Source organism: Tamandua tetradactyla, chromosome X (genome assembly GCF_023851605.1).
Source record: "Tamandua tetradactyla isolate mTamTet1 chromosome X, mTamTet1.pri, whole genome shotgun sequence".
NCBI classification, from domain to species: domain Eukaryota; kingdom Metazoa; phylum Chordata; class Mammalia; order Pilosa; family Myrmecophagidae; genus Tamandua; species Tamandua tetradactyla.
Genome location: NC_135353.1, coordinates 144,447,117 through 144,465,142, shown reverse-complemented (window position 1 = coordinate 144,465,142; position 18,026 = coordinate 144,447,117). Strand labels below are relative to the sequence as shown.

Sequence of the window (18,026 nt, the reverse complement as noted above, 5' to 3'; positions counted from 1 at the left end):
GGTCCACTTATTTATATTTTCCTTTTGTTGCTTGGGGTATAGGTATAAAATTTGGAAAAACATGGCTTAACACAAGGTCCTGAAAATGCTTCCTTTTGTTTTCTTCTGGAGAGGTTGGTAGCTCTAGCTCTTAAATTTAGGTCATTGATCCATTTTGAGTTACTTTTTGTATGTAGTGTAATGTGGAGGTCATCCTTTTTTGTTTTTATTTTTTTTAAATGGAGATCCAATTTTCCCAGCACCATTCGTTGAAGAGATTATTCTTTCTCAATTGAGTAGTCTTTGCCCCCTTGTCAAAAATCAGTTGACCATAAATGTGAGGATTTGTTTCTGGGCTTTCCATTTGATTCCATCGGTGTGTGTGTGTGTGCATTTAACTTTGGTCTGTGAGCTCATCTTTGGTTAGAATGCTTACACTGGAATTCTGTGGCCTGGGTTGAGCATGTATCCTCTATGGAAGTTTTTCATTGTACTGCCAGATGCACAAAGTGTATCATAATATTAGAACAATTTATGTTAATATCTTAACTTTGGATTTTCTAGACATTCAGGTAATACAAATTTGAACTTCAAACACCTGACAAGCTAGATACATGGTATCAAGTTTTCAGAATTGGTTCCATGATTACCAGTTCTAGGAAACTGGGAATCTGTCTCATCAATCTTGGCTAGGGGTCTTTGTTATCATTTATTCACTTATTCATTCATCAAACACTTAAGTGTCTCCCATAGTCAAACCATATGTATCATTTAAATTCACTCTATAATTAGTATCTACTGACACATAAGAGGTAGGTTCTGATTGCATATAATAATAGGCTCAGCTATTTCCTTAGTAAGGGTATTCAGATCAGATACGGTGTATGTTGTACAACTAATGCTGCGATTTTCCCACTCTAGTCTCACAAACAGAGATGACATGTTCCATTCCTTTGAAGGATGGAATTAAGTAAAAGTGTAAGCACAAAAGCTGGTTATTATATTCCATTAACACCTAGATCTGTTGTTATATTTTTTCTTATTTGTGGATATTATGGTTTTGTAATGTTTTGGATGTTATGTGGAAATTCTACGGGTGATGAAATGCTAACTCAGATAGCCAGCCAGCCAAGAATGCAAGAAGGGACAACTTTATTAGATCAAAGGGCCTGGAGAGGGAGTGGGGACAATGAGGGCGCAGGAGGAGCCTGGACTCTCTCAAGGGTCCATGGAGGGCGGACTGGCGGGGAGGGGGGAGATGTACCTGTGAGCCCCAGGCTCTGACCTTTATTGTGACTCAGATGGAAGGGATAGGGCTCTCCTGCAGATACTGAGAATTTGCAGCTTTAATCTACATGACATGAAAAGCAAAAGCAGCAAGGGCTGTTTGGAGAAGGTCAGGGCAGCTCTTATCATCCAAACCATATGAAGATACTTTCCTTGCTAGTAAATTATGTGGTGTGAAAAGACAGAAGCTGTAAGGGCCGTTGGGAGAAGCTAAGGTCAACTCTTATCTACCGAAACATATGGAGGTGCGGCCTTGCTAGGTGTGGCTCCACCCAGGGCAGGCTAGCTGGGGTGGTCACCTGAAAGAGGAACTTAAGACTAGGCAAAAATAATGAGGCAGCAAATATATCATTTTGCACCATTACAAGCATATACAAAATACAATCATTTAGACAGTCTTACACTATTATTCTCATTAACAAACAATTATTGAGTACCAGCTATAAAAAAGCTACAGTGAAAAGTGTCAAAGATAATAAAAGGTTTAAAACATGCTCCCTACCTTTAGATCTTATTGACAGGAACCAAACCATGTGGTAAACAAAAAACATATTATTTAAGGGAATTGTATGGTAAATACTTTATCTTAAATAGAACTTGAGCATGTCTAAGACTTGTCTTTTAAGCGTCTCACAATTAATTTCAGATCTTTATTAAGCATTATATATTATCAGTTCATGATAGGAGGTTTACTCAATATTCCACAAATTTGACACTGAACCAGGTTGAGGCTACCAGGTTGAACCAGCTTGAACCAGATTGCTTAAGTGCCTACTTCCGTTTGACAGTCGCCACAACTATTGGTTTTATCATGCCCAATATAGTTCTTTTAATGGATTTTAAATATATTGGACTAACCCATCTCCTGTTACCATTAGACTAGTCATTATTAAAGAAATTTAGAGAGTAGTTTTGTTTTTAAGTTTTTAGAATATTATAGTAATGTTGATATTAATATTAGTTTACTGAACAATGCTGATAGAACTCAGATAAAGTAATAAAGCATGACAGTTGCAGGTTGAGGGGCTATCCTTATTGAAGAAACCTCCAGTGAGAGTCTAAGTAATGACATGGAAAATTGATTCTAATGGGAAAATTTTAAATGTTTATGGGGGACAATAAACTTTTTGCATCCCGGCTAAGTAAAAATATCCTCTGAAATATTATCAGCTATGTGTTATCTCAGGCTAAGTTTGGGTTCGCTATTAAATAGTTTAATATGGCCATTGTCAAAGCCAGGTCATGATAAATATATATATATAATTATCCTTTTCTATATTTATTATATATATATATATATATATATATATATATATATATATATATATATATATATATATTATTCTCACATTGAATCCTTTTTAAATAGAAACAATTCTCTTAGGTCAAGATGGCTGAAATAAAAAATAGCTATCTTTGCTCCTAATGACTTGAGCTGGTGTACTTATAGTATGTATTGGGAACGCATCTTAATTGTTTAAAATTTGAACTAATAGGGATAAACAAGAGTTTTGTCCCCTTTGAATGTACTTCAGCTGGTTACAACTAATTAAGATTGGTATATAACAGTGGAGAAAAAGTCCATGTGAAGAATCAAATTTGGGTTATATTATTACCTAGCAGTTTAAAACAATATATTCCATATATACATATATTTCTATATATTTATATTCATATTACAACATATGTGTGTATGTGTAACTACGTATGTATTTGTGTATAAATATATAGACACAGGTATATGTGTAGGCATGTGTATACAATATATGTAATTGCATGTAAGTATATATTTGTATAATTGTATATTATTATTATACCTGTCTACTAGGAATATTTCTTCTCTCGTTTCCTTTTTTAATCTTTGAGAGTAAGGCCAGTATTTCAGTTTCCTACACTGCACAAAGCAAATACCATGGAATGGGCTGGGTTAGGCAGTAGGAATTTATTCACTCACAATTTGGAGGCCGGGAAAATATCCAAATCAAGGCAGCATTAAGGTGATTCCTTTTTCCTGAAGACCAACTGCTGGCAATCCTTGGTTCCCCTGCCACATGACAAGGCGCATACAGCATTTGCTGGTCTCTTCCTTCTCGTCCGGGTTTTGTTAATTTCAGTTTCTTCCTTCCGTGGCTTTCTCTCCTTGTCTAAATGGCATTTCCTTATAAAGGACTCCACGAATAGAATTAAGACCCATCCTGAATGAGGTGGGTCACACCTTAACTGAAGTAGCCTCATAAAAAGGTCCTACTTACAATGGATTCATACCCAAAATAATAGATTAAATTTAAGAACATTTTTTTTGGAGTACATACAATTCAAACTACCACAGCCCGGTCTGTATTGTCAGTATGGTATTGAAAATTAAAATAGTTATCCAAATGAAAAAAGGATGAGGTCTCAAGCTTGCTATTTATGCTAATGATTGAAAGGTGGTTTTTCTGGTGTGCTGTGTTCTTAATAGTTGGGTCAGCAAGAAGTGCATTTAAAATGGACTTTTAGGCCTGAGTTTACCTTAGTTAAGCTCATAATAATAGCTTTCCACTTGAGATAATATATAACACAGACCTAACTGTTCTTGGATTCATCATTCACCAAAACTGCAACGGTGGATGCCATTGCTATGGCTATAGCTCAGATAGTTTAACCCTGATGATTCGTTACTTCTTTTGAATTTAACTGATCTTGCCTTCCTTTGCTCTCATTCCAAATTATTGCAGAGGTTAATTACAATGCATATGAATCAAGCATACATTGCATATACACCTGCTGTGCTTGGTATATTGTACTGGGGGTAAGTTGGATGTAGACATATAAGACACAATTTTTTATTTCAGCAAGGTGTTTTGGGGGGATCCTAAGACCAACATGCTTCAGTTCAAACTCCCTTCCTTCATAGTTATGTCATCTTAACTCATCACTTTTCCTAGGACCTCTCAGACACTTAGATAACTCAAGACCACTTCATTTTTTTATAATATTAAAAACAATAATCACATACCAAATCAAGATCAAAAAATTATACTTATTATAATTCTATATAACTTATTAACTTTTTTAACATAATATGACATATATTGGACTTTTCACAAGATGATGGTGCAATTTATTAAAAATATCAATTCACTGTTCTACACAGATGGTATATGCTCATAATTGGGCACAAGTTTAAAGAATATGAATATATTTTTTCAGTTCTATCAATAGCCCTTTAAGTGAGTGCATGAATTCATTTGTAGATGATGTTAAGTCTAAATTTTAAGGATTCTTGAATCCAAATCATGGTCAATTGATATACTGCCCAGGAATTTGCTCGGGCTTCATCTTTTTAAGCTGAAGATGATTTGTAAAATCCCATCCAGATATACCTTCTTAAAGTTGCAAGACTTTCTCTTGGTGGTTATTTTGTATGGTACACCCACAGGATTAGTTTCTTTAGTGAAAACAATCTTACCTGATAATGATGTGCCATTTGATACTTTTGGAAATATAGCAACTCCTCTGAGCTGTCGTTTCTTAACAGTAACATTTCAGGAAAACAGATTCCCAGGTGCTAATATAAGACTACCAATATTGGGTGGGCCACGGTGGCTCAGCAGGTAAGAATGCTTATCTGCCAAGCCCGAGGACCCGGGTTCGATTCCTGGTGCCTGCCCATGTAAAAAAATAAATAAAAAAAAAGACTACCAATATTTTTAATTGTTTAAGATATTCAGATTTTATATGGATTGATGTTTCTGGGTTGAAACAAACACCTGGTTGACTGGAAAATGTTGGCCTCCTCCAAACATGGACTCATTAGGAAGGAATTCCACACCCATCCAATCTGAGCTGCAGCTCCTGTAAACTGAAAGAACTCTGCTAGATAACGTTAAAGTCTTAAGAAATGTCAAATACACACAAATGTCAATGCTTTGACAGCAGAGATAATGTCTTATCTTTTTTGTCTCCACAGTGGTTAGCTAGAGCTTGGTGCATAATAGATCAATAAAAGTATAGAAGAATTGATGTGTAAGATATATAATTTTCAAACTTACATCCTTTAGATAACAAAGGATTTTATTCTTCTGTTTCATAGCTAGATACCTGTGTGGACCCAAGGTTGCTTGTCCTTGCCTTATATTCCCTTAGTGCTGTGATGCAAGCTAAAGAATTTTGGAGGGAAAGTGACTTCTAAATATTTTTTAAAATGCTTCACAGGGCATCAAGGCATGGGCAACTGCCTGTGGCATCCATATTTTATGTTGGCACCCATTGTTTACATGTTCCAAATGCTGCCTGCTGGGTTTTTTCCTTATATGAGAAGTAAACTGATGTATTTTAATCATGTATAATCACAAGATTTCTGACTTAAATAAAACTATGTTAGTATTCACTACTCAAGTTAATAGTCTCATAAATAAACCAACATTAAAAATTGTATGGAAGGGGCGGGCCACAGTGGCTCAGCAGGCAGAGTCCTCACCTGCCATGCCAGAGACCCGGGTTCAATTCCCAAGCTTGCCCATGCAAAACAAAACAAAAAATGTATGGAAGCTTGTAACTAGTTATGTTTAGAAAAGCTTGAGTGTTTTTTATGACTTGATACTTATATTCATGTCACGTGTAGTCTAACATTTGACTGTGAAAGAGTTGTAGAATAATTAATGGGCCTTAATTGATATTCATAAAATACCTAAGAATAGTCCAAGATGATTTGGGAATGCATGCCCTAAAACAGGGATCCTCAAACTTTTCCTTAGGGCACCCCATAATGTATACTTTAGGCTTGTGGAATACACAGTCTCAGCCCCAAATACTCAACTCTGCCATTGTAGCACAAAAGTAGCCACGGACAACATGTGAACAATGGGCATGGCTGAGTTCTAATGAAATGGTATTTATAAAAACAGGCAGCAGGGGTGCACAGATGGTTCAGTGGTAGAATGCTCCCCTTCCATGTGGGAGACCAGGGTTCGATTCCTGGACCATGTACTCCCCACCACCTCACCCCGCTCCCAAAAAAGTGATGAAATTAAAAAAAAAAAATTTTTTTTTTAAAGCAGATAGTAGGCCATGGTTAGCTGACAGCTGCCCTAAAAAGAAATCTATTGACCTAGTTTGATTTTAAGAATTTATAATCTTTTCCTAAAAACATGTTTCTTCATATCACTTGTAAAAGCAGTAGTTTTCAAAGTATATATAAATTGCCTTTTCTGATAAAATAAGCTAAATGAATTTCATGTGATTATTTAAATGGGAACCACATGGTGATTTTTTTTCTTGTATTTGATTTTAAATATAGTGAGCGAAACCTATTTGTTCTTACCACTAAACGCTATTATTAAAGATGCTTAGACACTTATTTTGATTTTTTAATTTTAGATTCCTTGGAATATATTGGAATCTTGGACAACTCTCTCTTTATCCTTGAATGTCAGGTTTCATGTTCATAAAATAAAGGTTTTGTCTTGATTTCTTTAAGGTCTCTTCAAACTATGCGATTGTATAATTCTATTAGTGCCATATCATATGCCGTATGAGCAGTGGTCTTGTTTGTAGTGTACTCTTTTAAAATTCTTTCATTGAGACTGTCATTTCTCCAACAGATCCTATTCTCTTTGAAAGTCACTTCTAATTTCTCTATGAAAACTCCCTTTTTAAATCAATACCAATGAAAGTTAATCAGTGATAAAATAATTACAGGATGCCTTGGTTATCATTGAAGGACTAAGATAGTTATCTCTGTGTTTGTCCTGACCTCTGAAAGGACAGAGGGGTAGCTTTTTCTGTCCCTGAAACACCTAATTTCTGAAATGTTCCCATTGTAACCCCTCTGAAAGATGGCAGCCTACCTGTACTGCTCTACTATAAAGAGACTAGTCAATATTGTCCCCAAGTGCCCAGGATATCATCAACCCTACTCTCATCTTAAATTTATCATAGACTCGACATTGTCATAAAGGGAATAATCAGATAGTCCTCACATCCCATCTCATTATGTTATTGTACATAAGAAAAAACTAGTTTTAAAATATACAGAAGGAAAAATGGGGTCGTGCAGCTGCTTCCCAAATGTTAAATTTCAGTTTCAATTGCCTCCAGTATTTTTCCTCACTAAAATGTGATGATTACTCATTATCAAGATACATCTATTTTCCCCCTGACCAAGTCTTCAATGCCTGCTATTTTATTAGCTCCTAATAAGAGGTGATTGAAAGAGTGTCAATGCAAGTGGCAGGCAAAATCACCAGGTTTATTATTCATAAAGTCCTCTGCAGGATTTTGCCTGCCCAGCACACCCACATTTCTGGTAACCGTTTTTCCTTTCTGCCTTTCCCTTTTGAGTGGTTACAGGGGAAGCAGCCATGTTTTTACAAGGTGGCTCCACCTTGTCTGTGGAAATGAAGCCAGAGGTTGACCACTGGTCCAAGCTGAGCTAATCTGAGTCCATTGTCATGATTTTAGAGTAGGAACTCGGAAATACTCACCCAGTGAAACTTTGAACTCTTAAATGGAAATGCTACAACCTCGCCAGCTGTTGGCAGTAGCTATTTCTGACATGTGGTTTGAGAAATAGGAAAAGCCATCTACAGAGAGAGATAAAGAAGAATGAGGAAAATGTACAGAAAAAAATAAGAACTGAGCTATGAAATCAACTTCAGATTTTTCTACTGTGTTCAGATCATGTGTTCCAGTTTACCCCATCACCCATTACACATTTTACATATGTAAAAGAATGCCCCCCCTTATTTTTTGCTAAAGCTAATGCAGGTATGTTTCTATAATTTATAACTAAGAGAACTCATTGTGAAGCTGCCTTCATACTCCATATATTCGATAAAATGTAGAATATGAATGTAATGCCTACATAGATATTCTCCTGCAAATTATGGTGCTAAATTATTAAAGAGAATTAATTTCCTTAGAGATATTCCCCAGAGAAATGGAGCCCAAAAAGTTTCCTATATACACACACACACACACACATATATACACGCATATATATATATATATATATATACATGCACATATATATACATATATATGTATTTATTCTTTCAGCAAATAATTTTCAAGTGTGTCCTGTGAACCAGGCAACTGCATCAGGTAGGCAACAATGAGCAAATACAGAAGTGAGTATTTAGTCTGTATATATACTGAATATATAGAAAGAGACCAAATATATATATTTGGTCTATATGAATATATAGAGACAAAATAATCACAAAAATGAATAAATGAAATAAGAATGTGGCAGATGCTATGAAGGAGAAGCTAAGGGCAGAAAGCCAGGTAGAGGCAGCAGCATATGTGAAGAACCTGTGGCAGAGAGAGACATGGCTAGTTCAAACGTAGAGTTCCAGTATTGGTAATTGGAAGGCTTTTCACAAAGCCATTTCTTAATTAGGTCCTAAAAGCATTGTTTCTGTTATTTGATTAGCATGTTTACTTTTCATGTAGCAAGGGCATTTTTAGTTTTCTTCACATTTGCTTTGCAAATCATTTCAGACCCTGTTTCTTTAACGTTATTCAACAAAGGCATGCTGTGAATCGTGTTATTTGCACCATCAATTTGTCCTGTAAACTCTCTCTTTGTAGTAAATGCAAAAGAAGATTTCGTCTCAATCATACTCATGGTTTCACTGGAATTACTGAATGAATTAATGAAGTCCAATTTAAAGCAGTGTGACAGTGGTGGTGCCCCGGCACATTATTCCAGGCCATTCTCAGCTCCATCTCATCCAGATGAGCTCTGCCAAAGGCGGAGCAGTGGGGCTAGTCATCTCCATCCAGAGTTAATAGGAAAGGATGCTACCTTTCGTAAGATACACATGGGGAGCAGTATCAAAATGCTAACATTCCTCTGTTCTCTAACCACGGGCAGTGCTACTGTAGCATTTCAGTAATATTCTAGAAAGTGGTGTCTTTATATCTTCTGGAGAAAATGTATACTTCTGTGACTTCTCTGGGTTTATGAGTGATAAATGAACTTTTCAGCCGTGCAAACAAAGAATTGCATATCTAGTTGCCACCAAACTGCTTGTTTGTTGTCTTTACAGGGAACAAAATGGTACTTTCACCACTGAGATTCATCCCCTGGGGTAAAATTGATAAAACATCCTTTCTTAACTTCAAGTCAGAATGTTTCAGTTGACAAAAATGATGAGGGTGGTGGTGGTTGGTGGTGATGACGGTGGTTGTTGCTGAAGAAAGGATACTTGTTGACAAACCCAGGGTTATCCCCAGTTCTCAATAATCTATAGCCTTCAGCAAAGATTAGAGTTTACTGTATCTAATTGTAATAATTCACATATAATAGATGGGCAACAGATAGAATGGCCATCAGAGAAAGTATGTTTTCTTAATATGGGTCCCCTTGGGTTACATGTCAGCCTGGATGAATATGTGGCACTAATAACCTCTGGCATTGTTGATGAGGGACTGTCAGTGATCCAATGCATGGTCTGGCCTTGATAAGAAATGTCTAGTGCTTCTCAGCATGTGGTCAGCAAAAGGAGTCCAGAGAGTGAGTTTAAGAATTTCCCAGCCACTGTGCACCTTGATGATGGAAAGGATAAGTGAGTCTAGGACAAATGTGAGAGTGCTGACATGCAAGAAAAGTTACTAAGAGCCTTCTCTATGCTACCATAGTATTCTTGTCACTTTGCTTCTTAATTAACTGTCTTTCTATACCAATGGGTTGCCAACTTTTTGAAGTACATGTCACTATTATTATTATTATTGTTATTCATTATCAAGTGCCTAAGAAAGAAAGGCTCAAAAATGCATGTTGAAGAACGTCTACTTTTATGTTCATTCTATGTTCATTCTGCAAGGTATACAAGAGAAGAAGGAAGGAAGTCTGAGAACCATTGGAGTCGATGGATGTCCAAGATTGACTTTCTTCTAGGAAAATGTTGTTGGTTGAGCTTGGCCTAGTAATCGCAATTCTAATTGCAACTGACCTAGAGAAATTCAGGGGAAAACAGTACAGGACTGAGAGAGCTCTTTTGCATTTTTAATCAAAGAATTGATGGCTTTGAGAAGCCTCCAGAATTTACATTTTTGCAAGTCTTAAGGAACAAAGATTACTTGTTTCCAATACCTTGCATATATTTCTGAGTAAGACAAATCAAATATCCTAGATCCTAACAAACTATTTTGAATCAGATAATCCCCTGCTGAAATAAATTAGGCTAAATTTTAATCACTGATTTCCCTTGAAATAAAATTCCTGAGAAAGAAGTTAATTCTGCAATGGCAACAATGAAAAATTCCACAGCAACAAAAATGAAATTATAAAATGTACTAAATGTATTAAAATTGGGAAGTTTGCATTATTTTATATGTAGTACTGCTTTTTTTAATTAACCAAACTTCACCAACAAAACTCCATTCAAACTGGAATAGATTGTACCAGAAGATTTGTGAAATATGAATGTGATAATGCAGAAAGGATCATAAAGTTCACATTCTATAAGATTTTCAATTAATTCTTCATCACTGATATAGCGACCCTATATAGCAATGTGTATTATACTAGGAAAACTGGTGTCAAAATTCCAGCACATAAAGGTGGCAATGCTGGCTCAGTGGCAGAATTCTTGCCTGCTGTGCCTGAAACCTGGGTTCGATTCCCAGAGCCTGCCCATGCAATGTCTTACTTTAGAAAAGTAAATAATATGTTACATAATTGATGATTTTCCCTCTAAAGAAATGCATTAAGTTCCTATTCTTCCATGATAGCCTCTGTGTTATCCTATGTAATTCTTTGTGAGCAAATGCTACCTGATATAGTTTCTCTAACCACAGCTAACTTCTATTTCATTTTTCAAATTAAAAAATACATAAAACTTGCTCCCTGTGCTAAACCATGGACCTCTTCCCAGCCTGGGATGTCATCCAAAGGTCATTTCTGCATCTTTCTCTATCAGTGGAAAGTGAATGGAATCCATTCAATCACGTTTGTATTTATCAACACTCAATATATTAGAGATGTTTTATGCCTTTTCTCTTAAAAATATTTTAATGTACCTAAATGACTCTGTAGTAAAACACCATCTATTCAGATTGATTGGGGAGATGGTGTTTTGAATTGATTGTAAAGGAGTTTGCTATTGCATAAATCAACCTTAGTGTTTTTTTTATCTGGAGTAGTAACCAAAATTAATAACTGTGTAATGGTTTGCTAATAGAGAGCCTTCCTATCCTGCAGGTAGCATTGTATTTGAATGCAAAGGGGAATCTGTCATAAGGTTGAGAAAGTTTGTTGCCTTTAGTAAGTGAATATTCTCTTAAATCTTGTTTCCATGCTATAAATACATATCATTTTTACTAATAGGAAAAAGCAAACCATAAGCAATATGCTGTATTAGTTTCCTGGCTACTAAAGCAAATAGCATACAATAGGTTGGTTTAAACCACAGGAATTTATTGGTTCACAGTTTTAAGGCTAGGCAAAGTGCAAAATCAAGGTGTCATCAAGACTATGCTTCTCCCTGATAATTGGCATTCTGGGGCTGACTGCTGGTGATCTTTGGTCCTTGGCTTTTCTATCACACAGCATCTTTATCCTCCAAGTTCAGCTGAATTCTAGTTTCTTCCCCTGTGGCTTTCTCTCTGTCTGAACTTCATTCTGTCTATGAAGGAATCCAATAATCCAGATTAAAGCCCAAACTGAGTCAGTTGGCCACACCTTAACTGTGGTAAAATCTTCAAAATGTCCTATTTACAATAGATTCATACCCACAGGAATGGATTAAGATTAAGAACATGTTTTTTTTTCGCTGGGGCACATAACTCCAAGCTAGCCCATTCCTAGTAATGTAATTCTAAGAAAGCATTGATTTTCCGACCTGATCCAAACAGAATAATATCACATGGAGAATTTACATAATTGACATAAACTTATTATTATAATTTATTGAGACATCAGTTATTGAGATACCGTGGAACCATGTAACTAATCACTTTTTTATTCAAATTAAACCATATAACAGTCCAGAGAAATAGTTTCTCCAGATATTTAAATAGGTACTAGGTTTAAATATTTAACTTTTCTATGTCTTTTGGCTTATTATTCACTTTGCATTCTGACTTCTAAAAATGTAAACAGTGCATTGAAATTATACATTTGGGGTGTCCAGCTGTTAAAAATATGTTCCCATCGTCAGTTTGTGTAGGACTAGGATTAATACAAGTAAATGCAAACATTAGATTGTGACCTTTAACTAAACAGGCACTTCCTGTAATTGTATTTGTGTTGAGGCTAATATACATGAGCATTATATTTGTTTCCACCATAATTTTATACCTATTTTAAATGACAAGCTATACATCACAGATATCCATTTATAACTGTGATTCAGTGTGATTATAGCTAATTAAATTGCACATGCACACAACCACAATACTCTACTCAAGTAATATTTAGTACAAGTCTGAAGCATACAAAAATAAACTTTAGGTTAAGGGTCAGAGAGCACTTTCCTTGATCTCTCCGAGAAAGTATAATCGTTGTCAGCTGAACTTCTGGATGTTAATTAATGTTACATAAAAGCTAAGCTCTATCTCACCTTGCTTTAATATTATGTTTTTATGAGTTTTAAGCTCCTTCCACTCAATTTAAAAATTGTGCCTTAAGCTTATGAAACCCTTCAGAAGCTTAAAGATAGGTATATATGGTTTGGGTGGTAATTTTTAATACTCAATTTAATTCATTTCACTAGGTTTTGTGCCCCTTAAGGTATGTATTAATGGCTTGTGGGGAGATGAAAAAATATATTAAAAATTAAAATTGTTCATGTTCATAAGATCATAGGAATGCTGTTACTCTGGTGACAGTGAGAGCCAATGATTCTGAATTACATTATTCAATATATGCTGATCATGTCTTGTGTGTTAGCTTTGTTATCTGTGTAGACGAGGGTAGGATTCATGGAAACAAATCTGAGCTTTGCATGGGTGGTAATTTCAAGTGTAGAAAAATGGTAATTTCATGCCATTTTTCGTCCCTTTCAAAACTTTATACTAGCGCAGTATTGAATGCCTACACAAACCACTGCAGATGTCAGTCAATGCTATCCCACAAATATTTAGCTGCTACACTATACCCATTCTTAATGATGAGTGGGGGGGTTGGGCCAGTGCAAGGGTGGTTCAGTGGTAGAATTCTCGCCTGTCATGCGGGAGACCTAGGTTCGATTCCCGGCCCATGCAGTCCCCCACAAAACAAACAAGCAAACAAAAGAAATAAAAAGCAAGCAAACAAAAATTCAACAAATGGCGCTGCAATAATAGGATACTCACACGGAAAAAGAATGAAATGTGACCCCTGCTATACAGCATACAAAAAAAAATGAATGAACTCTAATTATATACAACAATATGAATGAATCAGAAAGAAGTCATTACAAAGGAAGTATATAATGTATGATTTAATTTATATAAATTTAAAAAAACAGTAAAATTAATCAATATTATAAAAAAATCAGGATAGTGATTTTCATTGCTTGAGGGTAGAAGGGACAGCAAAAGACCATAAGCAGGGCTACTGGGATGCTGGTATAATTTTCTGTTTCTCGATCTGCCAGTTACATGGATATGTTCAATTTGTGACAACTCATCACCATATGTACTTAAGATTGGTGCTGTTTTCTGCATGTGTGTGTGTGTGTGTGTATAAAACACTTCAATAAGAAAATAAACTGTAAACTTTTTGGAGAGTTCTGGGGTTAAGTTAAACTCAAGTGTTTGTACTTCTATTAACTTCCTAGGGGTGGCATAACAAATTACCACAAAGTGAGTGGCTTAGAACAACAGAAATTTATTCTCTGGCAGTGTTGGAAGCCAGAAGTCTGAAGTCAAGATGTGGTCAGGGTAGGTTCTTTCTGAAGTCTCGGAGGGAGAGTCTGTTTTTATCCTATCTTCTGGTGGCTTCCAACAGTCCTTGGCCTTCCTTGGCTTATAGTGCTCTGCCTTCTCCCCCATGTTTCTCCTTTTCTGTCTCTTTATCAGGACCTAGTCAGTGGATTTAGAGCCCACCCTCTGTGCAGATAAGGTCACATTCACAGATTCCTGATGGACATGACTATCACTGATTAGCATTCAACCCTCTACAGTGTTCCTTCCCAAAACATCACAGAAAGCATAGTAACATAAGTATAAAAATACTGCACATACAAGAAAATATGGAAAGAGTAAAAACAAACAGACGAGATATTTGTAAGAATTTGGAAGATGAAAACTCTTAGTTGATTTAGCAGAATTCAAGAAATTGAAATTGGATGCCAATAAGAAGCAATTCTAGGCAGGCTCAGGACTTGGAAATACCAGGTCCTCTGGATGCAAGGGTAAGGGGTGGCACAGAAAATGTAAGTTTGGTTGAAAGTTGGTGTAAGGAAGTGAAAGGCTCAGTTCCTCCGCCCAACTTGGACCTCTGTGTGACTAATCATCACTCACTGAGGTAGAAAGGAAAAGACTTACATATTTAAAAATAATAGACAGGATTATGTGAAGATGGTGGAGTAGGAAGCTCCAAGAATTAGTTCCTCAACCAGAACAACAATTAGCAGGCAGGGACTATCTGAATCAACTATTCTGAAAACTCTGGGGTCCAGTAGAACACTGTACAGCACCCAGGGAAGGGCAGGAAGAAGAGGCTGGCAAATTAGAGTAAATACCAGTAACTCGCTCTCCCTGCATGGTGGGTTACCATCCTTCAGCTCAAAAGCATAAAAGAAAACAATCCAATTTAAAACTAGACATAGTCTCGTGTAAGCATTTTTCCAAGGAAAATATTCAAATGGCCAAAAAGCACATGAAAATATGCTCAACACCATTAGCCATTAGCAAAATGCAAATGAAAGCCCCAATGAGATACCATTTTGCACCCACTAGAATGACTGCTATTAGAAAATGGAAACTAAATGTTGCAGAGGATGTTGAGAAATAGGAACACTCATTCATTGCTGATGGCAGTGTAACATGGTTCCACTGTTGTGAAAGACAGTTAGGCAGTTCCTCAAAAAGTTACATGTAGAATTACCATATGACCCAGTAATTCCACTTCTAGGTATATACCCAAAAGAATTGAAAGCAGGAACTCAAACAGACATCTACACATCAGTGTTCAGAGTGGTATTATCCACAATGTTTTCAAAAGTTGGGAGCAACCCTAGTGTCCATCTAACTGATGAATGGATAAGTAAAGCATGATATATCTATAAAATGGAATATTATATAGCTGTGTAAAGGAATGAAGTTCTCATACACATATGACAACATGGATAAAACTTGTTGACATCATGTTAAGTGAAATAAGTCAGTCTACTTAAGGGCAAATATTTTATGATCTCACTCATATGAAATAATTAGAATAAGCAAACTCAGAGTCCGAATCTAGATTATAGGTTACCAGGGAATGGGGTGGGGGTAGGGAATAGGGAGTCTTAAATTGTACTGGGTTTCTATTTGGGAAGATGAAAAAGTTTTGGTAATAGATGATGGTAATGCTAGCACAACATTGTGAACATAACTAACAGCACTGAATTATATCTGCCCTTCCCTGGGTGCTGTACAGTGTTCTACTGGGCCTCAGAGATTCAAAATAGTTGATTCAGATAGTTCCTGCCTGTTTAATTGATGTGGTTAAGGGAACGTGTTAGAACATGTTACTAGAACAAAACACTTTAAAAAGAACCTATCGAACTGCACTGCATAGTGAACCCTCAGTTAAAATATGGACTATAGTTAATAGTACAATTATAAAAATGTGCTTTTATCAACTGTAATAAATGTCCCACACTGATGCAAGGTGTTAATGTTGTATATGAGAATCCTGTATTTTATGCATGATTGTTCTGTAAACCCACAGGTTCTCTGATAAATAAATAAATACATATATATTTATTTATTTATATATAAATATATTTATATATAAATATATATATATCAAAAAGAATTAATATGGCTCTGGACTTGTTGACATGAAAAATTACTGATAGTTTTTTTTAACTTTTTTTTATTTTAAAATATAGTATATATGCAAAGCAAAGAAAGAAAAAAGCAATAGTTTTCAAAGTAATTTTCAACTAGTAGTTACAGGACAGATCCCAGAGTTTGTGATGAGCTACCATTCCATCATCTCAGATTTTTCCTTCTAGCTGCTTCAAAACACTGGAAGCTAGAAGGACTATTAATATAGTCATTCAGCAGCCACACTCATTTGTTAAATCCCATTTCCTCTGTTATGCCTCCTCATGCTCCTTTAATCCCACTCCCAGTCTATAGGGATTCTTGGGGAATGCTCATTCTGACTCATTCATGCTGAGAAGGGGTGTCCACACTGAAAGGCAGGAAAATGCAATCATTTGAAATTCCTGAAGAGGCTGGTCCCTTTGAGCTTCAGGATTTATCTGACCTAGGAACCTCCTAGGAATTATATGTTCCAGGAAGGCAAACCTGGAGCATGAAACCTTTATAGAGTCTCAGTTAGAGCCCCAGGTGCTCTTAAGAGACAAGAGGAGTGATGTTGATTGGGGTTCAGCAAATTATGACCATTAGCACTATCTAACTGCCTGTTAACTATTGGCTATATCATGCATTTTTTAGTTTCCCCCCTACTGTTGACTCCTTGTCCACTATCAAACCATTGCAATAGTTCACGTCAAAACTTATTTATACTTGAAACTTAATCATTGCGATATATGACACTATACATCCCCTTTCAGTAATATTCACCTTCAATGTGGCAACATTACTTATAGACCCACTAATTAGTTATCGTCACTTCTATCCATTCCCTTGCATTTAGAGTCAACCTTTTTCGGGGTAGCCTTTCCTCCATCTCTAGCCTCTGTGTATCTCTAAGTCTGCTATATTCTACAGTATAACCTCTGAGATGAGCTTTACCAGAGTCATGACAACAAAATCTTACAGTACCTGTTCTTTTGTGTCTGATTTATTTCACTCAGCATTATGTCTTCAAGATTCATTCATGTTGTCATATGTTTCATTTTGTCTTACTGTTGCATAATATCCAATCATATGCATGCACCACATTTTGTTTATCCACTTATCTCTTGATGGGCACTTGGATTGTTTCCATCTCTTGGCAGTTGTGAATAGTGCCACTATAAACATCGGTGTGCAAATGTCTGTTTGTGTCACACTGCCCTCAGCTTCTCTGGGTATATACCAAGTAGTAGCATTGCCAGGTAATAGGGCAACTCAATATTTAGTTTTCCGAGAAATCACCAAACTGTCTTCAACATTGGCTGTACCATTATACATTCCTACCAGCAGTGAATAAGTGTTCCAGTTTCTCCACATCCTCTCCAGCATTCGTAGTTTCCGGTTTGTTTAATAGCAGCCATTCTTATAGGTGTGAGGTGATATCTCATCATCGTCTTAATTTGCATCTCCTTTATAACCAATGAAAATGAGCAGCTTTTCATGTGCTTTTTAGCCATCTGTACTTGCTCTTCAGAAAAGTGTCTGTTCACATATCTTTTGCCCATTTTATAATTGGGTTGTTTGTTCTTTTGCTGTTGCACTGTATAATTTTTTTATGTACACAGGCTATCAAGCCTTTATCCGATATATCCAAATATTTTTTCCCATTGAGTTCACTGTCTCTTCACCTTTTTAACAAAGTCCTTTGAGGCACAGAAACTCTTGATCTTAAGGAGTTCCCATTTGTCTGTTTTGTCTTTCGCTGCTTGTGCTTTAGGTGTAAAGTTTAAGAAGCTACCTCTTATTACTAGATCTTGAAGATGTTT

At 36.1% G+C, this 18,026-nt stretch overlaps 1 protein-coding gene and 1 non-coding gene across 3 annotated transcripts in view; both read left to right on the top strand.

The window, feature by feature from the left end:
• Positions 1 to 18,026, top strand: part of LOC143670130 (interleukin-1 receptor accessory protein-like 1) — a 992,918-nt gene that overhangs the window by 936,855 nt on the left and 38,037 nt on the right. The window lies entirely within an intron of this gene.
• Positions 13,394 to 13,464, top strand: TRNAD-GUC (transfer RNA aspartic acid (anticodon GUC)). Its single transcript has one exon. It is a non-coding gene; the product is annotated as a tRNA-Asp (tRNA).